At 45.5% G+C, this 13,957-nt stretch overlaps 1 long non-coding RNA gene across 2 annotated transcripts; it reads left to right on the forward strand.

The window, feature by feature from the left end:
- The first annotated feature begins 8,091 nt into the window (after positions 1-8,091).
- Positions 8,092-11,496, forward strand: LOC130360540 (uncharacterized). 2 transcript variants are annotated; one of them, XR_008890697.1, is made up of 4 exons: positions 8,092-8,106; positions 10,943-11,135; positions 11,230-11,284; positions 11,384-11,496. It is a non-coding gene; the product is annotated as an uncharacterized LOC130360540 (long non-coding RNA). The 2 variants fall into 2 exon arrangements; XR_008890698.1 differs by lacking the exon at positions 8,092-8,106 and adding an exon at positions 10,231-10,245.
- The last annotated feature ends 2,461 nt before the right edge of the window (positions 11,497-13,957 follow it).

Below are 13,957 nucleotides of genomic sequence, written 5' to 3' on the forward strand. Positions count from 1 at the left end.
CTGGCGACAGTCAGGAGGGGATCTCGGGCCAGTCCACCCTCTCTGAACTGCATGCAATGATGACTTCCATGTTGGGCAGGCTGGATTCTCTGGAGAGAAGGGGCATTCAGGGGCCTCCAGCTCCAGCAGCATTGCAGGCGCCAACGTCTACACAGATGTCTGCCCCTGTTCCGGTAGGCAACCCAGGTAGGCGCTCTGGGCCACCAAGGGTGTCACCAGTCCATTTTGTCCCAGCGGCCCTGAGAAAGGACATACTGGAAGGGAAGGACATCAATTTGGCGGCCCTGTTGCTATCTGCCTTCGACGTTGAGGACACTAGAACGGTAGCGTGCGCTGACTTATCTGTTGTCCTTAAGAGTAAGGACACCAGGCTGAAACGAAAGCTAAATATCCACGAGTTTGTGATTGCCTTCAGCAAATACAGGGAGGTGATATGCTCAGCCAGGCCGGAGCGCAGAGAGGAGCTTGACCTGTATTTGCTGAGGGTTACTGAATACGCATACAAATACGGTGGTACCCATTGCTACAATTATCATAGAAGTTTCTCAGCCATGGCAGCGGCGGCCTTCAGCCAAGATGGGTACCTCACGGACTGGAGCATCGAAGATTCACAGATGTTCTGCAGCCACTTCGCAAATCTCAAATTCCCCGCATGTGCCGCCTGTCAATCAATCACGCATACTACGGCGTGGTGTGTAGGGCTGGCTCAACAGGGCGAGCAGGGCGCCACCAGACCGTCCACTTCCACGGACAGTTTCAGCAGGTCCGCACCTTCCGTGGATAAGTTGGGCCGTCCAGTACACTATCTCGGAGGCTCACAAATTTGTAACAACTATAACATGTCTTCGTGCAACTTCAGCAATTGCAGGTTATTACACGTCTGCTTCTACTGCTTCAGGGCACATCCGGGCTCTGCATGTAGGCAGAAAGGGCCAGCATGACTAGGCGGGGTACGTACCCCAGTCCTGGCCGCTCTGCTCGCGGATCACCCGGACCCAGATTGGGTCCAATGGTTGATCAATAGTTTTGATAGAGGCTTCCATGCCGGCATGCTCACACTGCCGCAGGCCACATTTGAATGCGACAATCTGCTGTCTGCCGTAAACGATCCCGCTGTTGTCACTGAATTAATAAATGCTGAGCTAATGAAAGGTTATATGATTGGCCCCTTGTTAGTTTCTCCATTCAGGTCTTGGAGGGTCAGTCCGGTAGGGGTGGTAACAGGCAAGTTCAATGGGAAAAAGAGACTGATATTTGACTTGTCGGCTCCTCATGGGTCACTTGTCCCCAGTATCAACTCTCTCATTCCATCCGAGGAGTTTAGCATGCATTATTCTTCCATAGACCAGGCTATTCAGGTCATTTTGGCGCTCGGCCCAGGGACTTGGATGGCGAAGGCGGATATCACTGACGCCTTCAAGTTGCTGTCATTGCACAGGGACCAGTGGCAATGGTTTGGGCTCAAATGGCAGGGGGCATATTATTTTGCTTCCAAGTTGACTTTCGGATGCAAGAGCAGCCCGTGGCTGTTTGACCAACTGGCCCAGGCATTGAACTGGCTGCTGGTTAATGTCTCTGGATGCAGCCAGGTCATCCATTATTTGGATGACTTTCTTCTGCTCAGTCGCCCGAGGGAAGAGCCGGACCAGTTGGTCAGATTGCTGAAACTGTTCACTGATATTGGGGTACCAGTGTCTCCCAAGAAAACGGTCGGTCCAACTAAGTGTCTCACCTTTCTGGGAGTAATCCTAGATTCAGTCGCAATGCAAGTCAGCTTGCCCACTGACAAACTCAACCGTATCAGAGACACTATCCACAAGTACACGATCTCCCAGGTCACGACCAAGGGCGAGTTGCAGAGCTTGCTGGGAATGCTGGCATTTGCTATGCGAGCAATTCCGCAGGGCAGAGCGTTCGTATCCAGTATATTGTCTTTGCTGCATGGTGTCCCTCATCAACACAGTAGGGTTTGGTTAGATTGCCAAGCCCTGGCTGACCTGAACATGTGGGATAGGTTCATGGCACAATGGAATGGGACGGCTATGTTTGTCCCGCCAGCCTCCGAGTTGTCCCCCAAGATCTGCACCGATGCGTCATCTTCCACCGGTTATGGTGCAGTGTGGGGCGGCAGGTGGATGGCGGGCCAATGGTCCAAGCAGGTATTGGCTCTGGCAGGCTTCAGCAGCACTTCGGCACTTTTTGAGGTTTTCCCCATTGTAGCAGCTGCAGTGACATGGGGCGACAAGTGGTCAGGGCAGACGGTGGAGTTTCAGTGTGACAATCAGGCGACAGTTGCCATAGTCAACAAGGGCAGTTCCAGGCATGCTACTGTCATGTCATTCATGCGCAGACTAGTCTGGGTGTCCTTACAACACAACTTCAATTTTGTAGCCAGACACATACCGGGGGTAGACAACACGTCCGCAGATGCTCTGTCCAGGGCTAATTTCAGTAGGAACACAACCCCCTTGCCTGGCACAATTAATCTTGGACTGAATTATTACACACAGGTGGCCCGGGAGTTAATGTCGGACGCCTTAGCCCCCAATACCAGAAAGGCCTATCATGCAGCACACGACACCTTCAGGTCATATCTGTCGCAACATAGCATCCCCTTTTCTTACGACACCACTATCATTCTATCTTTCATCGGTTTCTGCCACTCTTCTCTGCACCTGTCTCATAGCACTATTAAATCTTACCTTTCGGGCATTCAGCATTTCATTTCGTTATCCCACCCAGACAGGCTATCTATCCTATCATCTCAGGCTGTCAAGGCTGCGCTCAGAGGGGTGGTGGCTCGTAGCGCCACAGCGCCACCTCTCAGGAAACCGATCAGCGGCGAGCTGTTCCGAGCCATGTCTGACGCATTAGCCAATAACCCGTTTGGCTTCGAGCGCAGTCTGATAATCAAATCTGCCATTTATCTAGCCTTCTATGGCTTCCTCCGGCCGGGTGAATTTTCATGTGTCAGGCGGGGAGCGACACATCCACAGAAGGCTCATTTAAGGTGGCAGGGTTCTTGGTTCGAAGTTTCACTGTCTGTCACAAAAACTTGTAGGTGGGGGGCGGTGGTTAAGTATTTTCCTTCAGGCAACAACTGGTGCCCGGTGGCGGTGTTGGCACAACTGGTTGAGTTCCTCCATGATAAGCCTCCGGAGTCGCCACTGTTGCCTTTCGGTGGGGGTGCTCTTACCACTTCTCTTTTCACATCGCATGTCCGCACGCTGCTTGGCAATTTAGGACACAACCCCAGAGAGTTCTCAGGTCACTCATTCCGCATAGGAGCAGCATCGGCGGCCTCCAGGCACAAGGTGCCTGTACATGTCATCCAGAAGTTGGGGAGGTGGCGTTCTGATGCATATACCACTTATGTCCCAGATCCCTCAAGGGAAATGGCAGAGGCATTTCAATTTTTGGCATTATAAATAAATGATACTTAATTACCCTAACTGGTGGTGTATTTTTGCCCTCTATAGGCGGACCCTCGACGCGGTTTTCAGGCACACCTCAACCGCTGTTCTATGTTATAAGTAGAGTTTTGTGTTAGGTCTTGGTAAATCTAGTTTCTTGCAGGTGGCCTTGGCAGGAGATAACAGGTAAGCCCATGCACGGTTCAAAGTCCTGACCACAATTGTCTTTAGTTACAGTCAGACACCTGTTTCCTTTATGAGATTCAAAGGTCTCAGTCTCCCAGTTTATATCAGGATAGTTAAAGTCCCCCATTATTATCACATCATTCTGATTTGCTGACTTGTATATTTGCCTCAGTAATTGATCTTCTGCCTCTTCCATTATGTTTGGTGGCTTATAATAAACCCCTATCAGAATTTTTTTTTATCTCCATATATTTCTACCCATAATGACTCCACATTATCGTTTCCCTCCCGCAGTGCGGCCTTCAGACTTGATTTCACATAGAAACTCCTCCCCCTTTCTGTTTTGTTGGATTAGACTATAACCCTGTATGTTTGACCGCCCAGTCACAGCTATCATCCAACCAAGTCTCTGTTATACCCACTATGTCATAATTCTCCTCAGACATCTACCACTCCAGTTCATCAGTTTTATTGGTCACACTTCTGGCATTAGTCATCATGCAATTCAATGGTGTATATTGTTTCTTCCTATGAAGCCTATCCCTATTAACTATTCTAACCCCCCCCCCCCTTCCGCTCCACCCCCAAGAACATTAATAAGTCCCCCCTCTCTATCTACAATGTCTTCCCCCTCTATGTTATAGGTTCCCTCCCCCAGTCCATAGTTTAATCACTTCTCCACTTTTCCAGCCATCTTCTCCCCGAGCACAGCTGCACCCTCCCCATTGATCAAGTAGGACTCCATAATGTAGGTGGACTGTAGAGCCTTACATGACCGTTAATGTAAATGTTATAATAGTAATATATTTTTGTGCACAAAATTTTGCACTCAAACAGCAGGTAAATGTAACCTGAATATCTCAAGTGTTGTGTTGCTGATGTAAATGGTTTACTGTACATAAGTATAAAATTCCTGTACAGAAGTACATAATTCCTGTACGGGAAGCAGGAAAAAAAATTGATATATATCTTACAGGTGTTATAGTGTTTTCTTAAAGGTGCTCTCCCAGCTCCTCCTGGAGTAACAATAAAATGCCAAATAGTACACATAACTCACTAAAACTCCAAATACCTATCTCACAGAAAAAAAATGAGTCTTAGGGACTGTAACATGTTCTATATCAGTCCATACCACTGTTATGCACAAAATGTCGTGTGCTAATGTGTTCTTTTGTCTTTACGTGTTCAGGATGCTTTTGTGGTCAGAAGGTATTCCTATAGCTAACTAAAAAATACACGTATTCAAAAAGGTAACAGTAATTGAAATTGTTATCTAGATCCATAGTTCTAGGGGTAAGTGTGGTACCGATAGACCCTAGTAGCTAAGGCATTGGGCAGAAAGCCTCAGGCAACCCAATCCGCAACCAGTGTATAACAAGGGAAATAGTATGTGGTATTATATCAAATATATGTCAATAAAAGGTAACAGTGAGATTAATTTCAGTATGTAGGTGCATTGCAGTCATTATATATACTTTATGTCAAGTGTCAGTCAAAAATATTCTATATTCATAGTCAAATATCTACATGTCAGTCAAATATCAAATGTCAGACATAAATCAAATATCAAATGTGATGTGTTGCTAAAGTTTTCAGCTATAGACGGATGTTATAGCTAGGATCTAACTAATTATATCTCATGCATAGTCATTAGAGGTGCATAATCTAATAAACTAAAGTACAGTAGAATGGAGATACCAAGGGTATGAAAATGTAATATAACACAATTGTCATGTTATTGGTGTTATTGTTAGTATTATTTAGTAAGTTTAAAAAAACAAAACAAAAACAAAAAAAATTATTTATCCCATCCTGTTCGTGAATAAATTCCAGAGCATGTATGGACATTACTTAGATGCACAGAGACTTTATATATTTCTTTCATTATTTTTGTTATCATCACCCTGTACTGGGACATTTGGATTAATGCTTCAGGACTGAATCCGGCCATCTGGCCATTCCGTGCCTCTCCCTAAGGGGACATACGTCGGGGACGACTTTTGTTAAGTAAGGGGGCTTGTGGTGTCCTGGTACAGGACATGGTCCTGTGCCATCTCTAGGTCCCCTCAGGAAGAGTCCCTGAAGCCCATAGGGCTCTCCTGCAGGGCTCACCCCTTGCTCACCTTCTATAAATGTTGTAATTGTATTATGCATATTGTTCTTTGTATATAAAGTTGTACAAATGTATAGGACCTTCCTGGGTCATGTGATCTACTGTCATGTGATGTACCCAGAGTTCCCTGGGTACAGGACCTACAGGCTTTGCAACCAATGGGCTTTAGTCCAGCCTCCTTAGTATATAAGTGGCTGTAGTCTCTAAATTCACTCTCTTGATTCCTGGATTCATAAGAAAGCACAATACCTGTACTATCTAAATTCATCTCATCTAGGCCAAAGCCTAAAGAACCTGCAGCCACTTCAAAACGTGAGTTATCAAGCTCTATCTACAATTCTAGTGACTGCTACTCAACTCAAGTATACAATTAGTAGACAGTGACCTGCATAAATCTCAATACTACAAGTCCCAGCAAGCCTGTGAGGTATCCTGCATCCTGGTTGCCTCTAGAGAAACTGCATAACTGTAAAGACTGTTTCATAAGAAGTTAAAGTAAAAGTTCCAGTTATCGCACAATTCCTGCTGTGGACATTCATTTATTGCCTGCTGTCTCTGGGTTGGTTGTCGGCAGGGCCTTATACAGAAAACAACCACATCCTGGCGTCACAACTAATCAGGGGTTAATAACACCTTACCCCACAGGGTTAATACTCTATACTCTATACAGCATGGCAGTGATTGACAGATGCTGAGGACCATTGACTTATCCAAAGGACTATAAGAATTAGGATTGGTGCAGAGATCTGTCCGGATTTAGGGGTCTATTTAGGTCCGGTGATCTTGCGGAGTTAACAGGGATTGAGATAACTCACAGTTTTGTAAAGATGGCCGTTGCGGCAAGGCTTGGGCCTAGTCACTGCTGATGACAGCTGCGCAGATCCTCCTCCATCAGCAGCCCACGAGGAAAGAGATTAATGGCCGCCGCTCCGTTATATGGGCAGGGGCAGGGCCGTTTTGGATTGGTCCGTGTCAGCTGTCACTCACTGTTACAATGCATGGTGGGCGATCACCTGACTTCCTCCAAAGGTCCTTGAACCAGAAAACCATAGAGTTTTTGGAACGCATCACGTGACCCGCAGGTCCTCGGACGCCACAACAAGGTAAGTACACTTTATTTACATATTTACACATTGAATTTGAATAATTTTAACTATTAAAGGGGTTACAAGGGGCTAACTATTGATGATGACCCCACCAATACCTAGGGACTCTGACTTTGGGGACCTCACCACGAGGTAACGGATGCAGTCCGGTACCGGGACACCACATATATATATATATATATATATATATATATATACAACCAAATGCATTACAGCTATATAGCTTTTCATGTTCTATCTATATACTCATGTTTTATCTATATACTCATGTTTTATCTATATACTCATGTTTCATCTATATCTTTGTGCTAGCAGTGTGCTGCTGTATTCTCCTGTTGCTGTATATTTAGCCCAGCAGCCTGCACCTGCAAGCCAGGTTTTTACAATAGTTTGGAATTATTAGTGCTGGCCAACTTATTCTTTGGTTGTATTACACATACGGGGGAGTTGCTACCTCCATGTTGGCTCCTGCACCCCACCCACCTCTATTAGGTGTATATTAGGTGCCTTGGATGTTTCAGACCTTGCAATGCCTGCTGTACTGTTCACACAGAGGCATATTCACAGTGTAGGGTCCATCCCAGAATGAGGTCACCTTACCGTGGTCCACGCTATTTGGCGCCAAATTTGCAAGCTAAGTACCTCATAATTTCATAGTTTCATATCTTCATTTATTGCATTACACCTGTATAGCTTTTCATGTTCTATCTATATACTCACGTTTTATCTATATACTCATGTTTCACCTATATCTTTGTGCTAGCAGTCTGCTGCTGTATTCTCCTGTTGCTATATATATATATATATATATATATATATATATATATATATATTTAGACATGCATTTATATACTGTATATTTCTAGGTATATGTGTATGCCAGGCATCCCATTGCATTCTGTCAGTGACTGGCACCTTCTGTAGGACACAGGCAAACAAAGTGTGATGTCCCAGTACGGGATGATGTGGCCCTGTACTGTCCTCCTGCCCTGTCAGGCAGAGTCTCTACATGTCCCCAGGGCTCCCCTGCAGCATACCCCCATTATGTATATAGGTGTGCCTCATTTAATTTACTGTTGCTTTAATGTTTGTACCACATGATTGTTGCCCAGAGGGCTCCAGTGAGCAGGTGACCCCCCCCCCCCCCCCCAAGTGACCTATGGGCTCCTTGCACAGCCCCCCTATATAACCAGGGGAGGGGCTGCATCTCTCTCTTTCCTGCTGAGGTCCAGTGCAGTCACATTGTTCCAGCATTGGAGGCATCAAGCCTAAAGTCCTTCAGCCACAAGTCGGTCATCAGTAAATCAATCATCTTATTATCAGTCACCATCTCTGTCAAGTCAAGTCCATCTGTAGTCACCGGGGCCTGCACTAAAGTCAGTCTAACTACTGCAAGTCCCAGCAAGCCTGCAAGGTCCCCCTGTGTCACTGGTCACCTCCCTGGGATATTTGGCAATACTGCAAAGACTATATCCCCTGTCTTGTCTCAGTAAAGCTGCCGTTATCCTTAATCTGGTGTTAGTGTCTTCATTGCCCCTGCCTAACCCAGCATCAGCGGTATTATCTTCGGGTGGTTAAGGCTAAACCACGCCCTGGCGTCACAACAAGAAGGGGTTAATACCATCTGCCCCTTTGGCCATAACATCTGCCCTGCATCTACCCTGAACCTCAAACCCCGACACCACAAAGCACCCGTTGTTTTAAATGAACATGATGGGTGTCACGGAAAGAAAGACATTCACTGCGGCATCTTGGTCCTTAGCTCAGTCAGCCCGGTCCCGGCGGGGGTGGTTGTTGTGCAAAACTGTGCTACGTCTGCAAAAGTTGTAAGTCATAAATCAGTGTGTAAACTGTGCGCCTTGGAAACCACACCCAGTAAGTGCCCGCTGCATTCGCCAGCGCAGAAAGCCATATATGCCAGCGGAAAGCCATCACATAAATGCAACACACGCTGTACGCCACAACTATGCAAATATATAGACAGCCTGCAGCCTGTTCCAAACTATTGTGAAAACATTCATTTAGGCTGGGATTACACTTGGCGTGTTTGTCAAAAAAACACCATGATCGCTGCGGGCACATGTTATGTTGGTATCATTAGGGTGATATGAAACGCCAGACACTAATGGAATTTTCTTCATCCTTTTATGGCGTTTTTAGGATGCCGAGAGAATATGTGGTAGCCCTTGGGCGGGTGTATGGTAGTGGGGGTGTTGTTTCAGTATATGAGGGGTTAATATTAACCCGATAATTCGTAATGCCAGGCGGAGGGCTGGTATGCTGAGGTAATTCTCCGGCCTATCGCCGCCCTTCCCAGTAACGATAGGTGCATGAAATGACTGAAGGTCCACAAGGAAGTTGAACTTGAACTTGAATAACTTTACTTAAGTGCTTGCGGTAAATCCAATGCACAGTGACAGTCTTATATAAACAGTCTCTATATTGCTCAGTGGATGACAGTTGTTGCGGACCTTGAGTAATATTACAAGTCTCTGAATTTAGGGTAATTATTGCAGATCCGTCTGGATTTAGGGGATAGATAAGGTCCGGTGATCCTGCAGAGTGCTTGGGATTGATACACTCACGATTCTGAATAGATTCAGCCGTTGCCGCAAGGCTCGAGCCTAACTCACTGCGATAATAGCTGCACAGGTCCTTCTTGTTTGCCAGTCCAGGAACAAGAGCGATACTTACTGCTTGGCTGCGCAGGAACAAGAGAGAGAACAATGGCCGCCGCTCCCTTATATGGGCAGGGGGCGGAGGGAATCTGATTTGTCCGAATACCTGTCATTCACTGTTACACAGTATGATGGGATTGCATACGTCATAAGGACCTCCAAAGGTCCTAAAGCAGAAATAGCATAGAGTTCACCTAGTCACGTGGCAAGCAGGTCCTGGTACGCTACGCGCAGGTAATTAACCATTTATTTACATGTATATCACTATATTTACATAAACCTTTGAGTAAACTACTGATTTACTATATGGAATAGAGGTGACAAGGGCAGACTATATAACGTGGACCCCTATGTCCTAGGGACTCTGGCTATGGGGACCCACAGACACATAGGTACCGTATAGGATGCGGTACCGGGACACCACAAATAGTTGTTGTTTTTTTTAACTAAATTTTGGCATTTTCTTCCCAATTTTTCACTAGAAATCCGCGGGTCACATGATGAAAGAATCACATAACTTGTAATGAGAAAAGCCGGGGGGGGACATACACCTATTATAATAACGATGATAATAATATTTATACACATTAGGGGAGATGTATGAAAACCTGTGCATAGGAAAAGTTCACCAGTTGCCCATAGTAACCAATCAGATCACTTCTTTCACTTTTCAGAGGCCCTTTTTTAAAAATGAAAGAAGCGATCTGATTGGTTGTTATGGGCAACTGGTTCACTTTTCCTCTTCACAGGTTTTGATGAATCTCCCCCAGTGTTTTTGTCAAAATTGCCAAAAAGATGACATCTTGGGAGAAAAGAAATACGGGAGCATTTTTTTTCTTTATTTGGCCAAAAATCTCAAAAAAAAAATGCATTTGTTCCTAGGCTTGGGCTGGGATTAAACATGACTTATGTGTGGCGTTTTTCAAAGTCCACATTGTTTTATCTTTGGCGTTTTTTCTCCCCCTTCCAACAGACGTTCGTCCAGATGTTGCAAAACTACAACTCCCAGCATGCCCTGACAGCCGAAGGCGTAGTAGTAGTTTTGCAACAGCTGGACAGCCACAGGGAATCACTGATATTGTATGTCAATCTCGGCCCATGCTGTCTGATCTTGAACTGGCAGCAGGAGCCACAACCACTTTACACAATGAGCAGCGCCGGCTGCCGGGACGTCTGCCGAGTGACGTCGTTCCACTCCACACCGCAACGTCAGGGGCGTCACTAGTCAGACATCCCAGCAGCCAGCGATGCTCATTGAGCCTGCTGGGAAGAAACCTATGGGCCCAGGATGTTGGGGCCACCAAATGATATTACAAATACTGAGTGTCTGGTTAGGAGAAACAAATATAACGCACCCACGGGGAGTAGCGACATTTTATTAAAAATTACCAAAAATCCCTTAGATAATAGTCATGCAGAATATGTTAAAAAGCTTTTTATTTTCAGCCAATCAGAGAGCAGCACTACTGAAATAGAACTCCCAGGAGGAGCAGCGTGTCACACATGTGATGTCATAACCATTGTCCACCAGAGAGCAGCACTGAGCAGAAATAACACGGCTCCTGCTCATTCTTCATCAGTGAGGGGCTGATGTTGGACACTGTAGGGACCCTGGAATATAGGTGTATACACATGACTGGTAAGTACACTTTCTATATACATTTCTGTAATAAACACATACTAAATAATCTTTCTTTTCTTTTCTTTTCTTTTCTTTTCTTTTTCTCTTTTAGATGCAGTATTTCCAGGATGTGGAGTCGCATTTCCGGACTTACAGTAAGATGACTGGTAAGTACATACACATGACTGATAAGTGTATTTTCCATGTACATTTCTATAATAAACATAATAAATAATCTTTCTTTTCTTTTCCTATTTTCGATGCAGTATTTCCAGGATGTGGAGTCGCATTTCCGGACTTACAGCAAGAAGTTGGATGAAGGCCCAGCCCCAGGAATCACGCACATACACAGACACATTTGCCCAAATTCTAGAGGTAACCTCCTTTAGTATGCCCAGAGGAAGGGCAATACAGTAGCCATGGATTCCCTACAGGTTTCCTCCCCTCTGGAGGTTTTTCCTGTCCTGAGTTAGTTACTGTACGCTCTTTGTGAGTGATGGAGGTTACAAAAAAATCCTGACACAAACACTTTAATAAATAATAAATAAAGTTCCCCTTTTTTTTAAACTGATCTTTGACTCATTTATTTTATTTCCATGTGTGTGAAAAATAGTGTTAGCCAAATGGATGACAAGAGTTTTTAAAATTATTTTAAGTGTCCAAAGCTGCTCTCCTGCGCGATCTGCACAATGGAGTGCGGAGAGAGGCAGCTGATGCTGGGTGGTACAGTTGCCGAGGCAACTGTAGGACACCCAGCAAGTTCCAGGCACAAGCCTTTTTCTAATGACGGGACGCATGCAGAAAAATTTCTAGGGGTCATACAGTTGCAAAGGATCAACTTTTGGCTACGTGCACTGGCCCTTAAAGGGGTACTCCACCCCTAGACATCTTATCCCCTATCTAAATTATAGGGGATAAGATGTCTGATCACAGGGATCCCGCTGCTGGGACCCAGCACTCTGAGTTCTAAACAGTATGTTTAGAGCACTGGCTTCCTGTAGTGGGGGTCGTGATGTCACAGCCCGCCCCCTCGTGACGTCACACCTCCCATAGACATAAATGGCGAGAATCCAGATGCACAGAGATCGCAGAGGGTCTCAGTGGCAGGACCTCCGTGGTCAGACATCTTATCCCCTATCCTTTGGGTAGGGGATAAGATGTGTAGGGTGGAGTACTCCTTTAAGGAGTTAGGAAGGGAGTGTAGGCATGCCTTACAAGAAGTAGAAGAAGAGCAGCTGGGAGAAATGGAAGGAGGCAAAGCAAATTTTGTCTGGGACCGATTTTGGGTTTGTCCTGGACGATTAAAGGAGATCTATAACTTATCCTCTATCTTTAGGCGATCAGTTATTTTGTACTACAATATTCTTTTAACTTATCCCTTATACATGGGATAGGGGGTAAGTTGCTGATGGCGGGGAGTCCGTCTGCTGGGGCCTCTCTACAATCTCTGGGATGAGATCCTCCACTCATTGAGGAGCATGCGCTGCAGACGGCACTCGCTCCATTATTTTCTATGGGAGCGCCGAAAAGCCTCGAGTACAGCACTTGGGCATCATTCGCGCTTCCATAGAAATGAATGGAGCACGTGCCGTCTACATGGGAGACACGGCAAACCTACTTGTGACTATGATAAAGATGAGACTTATGTTTCCTAACTGGATAGATTGGTATCCATGAAGTTTACTTGACTTTGTGTAAAGGTCTCCAAAGTGCTGCTCTTGCCGAAATGTATAATCCGGTGTGGGGTATGTGCAGGGGCGCAGCTGGAAACCACAGGACCCCGATGCAAAAAATTTCCATGGACAATCCCCACCCCCAGACCCCTCCCTTCCCGGCCACCACGGACACCCCCCACACTGATGTCTCTTACAGAGTTTTATGGCCAGAAATGGTGACTACTCACTTTGTCAGTAGATTCTCATCCTATATATGAAGACAATCAGGGAGATTTATCGAAACCTGTGAAGAAGAAAAGTTGACCAGTTGCCCATAGCAACCAATCAGATCGCTGCTTTCATTTTTCAGAGGTCTTGTCAAGAATAAAAGAAGAACTTTTAGTGGTTGCTATGGACAACTGGTCAACTTTTCCCCTGCACATGTTTTGATAATTCTCCCCCAATAGTTATTACAACCATGTCACGCACATTGTATTTGTGTATGTATATTCCAGTATAACTTCTGAACAGCTTGAGATATTTTCATTAGACTTGGTACATGTTATTTATATGTCAAATAAAAATAAAATAAATTACAAAAAATAAATGAAGGTTTAGGGATGTCTCCACTGCCCAAGAGTATGCAAGTCTATGGGACTTCCTGTACATCTCCTGATCAAGTTACTCTGGGGCTGCGGAGATTGCCCAGGAGTTTTAAACATCTTGCCTCTCCAATAGGGCTGCTAAACCAGACAGATATTCTCTTCAGGAGACTGAGATCTGGGTAAGTCAGTTTTTCCCAACCAGGGTGCCTCCAACTGTGGCCAAACTACAACTCTCAGCATGCCCGGACAGCCAAAGGCTGTCCGGGCATGCTGGGAGATGTAGTTTGGCCACAGCTGGAGGCACCGTGGTTGGGAAACACTGTAGTAAGTACTGAGAGACCATTGTATCTTGTGTGCCATACAGCTTTTTCAGTCTCCTGAAGAGCTGCAATATAAAAAGTATAATTTAACTGTCTGGAAGGCAGGTGAAAAGAATAGTGCGGGGGCAGGGAGAGTGGATGGCAATGCTGGGCCATCTATAACTGGTGTGGCTACAGGAAACTGGGGAACCTTGTCAGCATGCAGTATGTGTGTCACCTAGCTTTCCCAGTCTTGTGAAGAGCTACAATATGGCAGCTTT

The sequence above is a fragment of the Hyla sarda genome, chromosome 3 (genome assembly GCF_029499605.1).
Source record: "Hyla sarda isolate aHylSar1 chromosome 3, aHylSar1.hap1, whole genome shotgun sequence".
Taxonomy (NCBI): Eukaryota; Metazoa; Chordata; class Amphibia; order Anura; family Hylidae; genus Hyla; species Hyla sarda.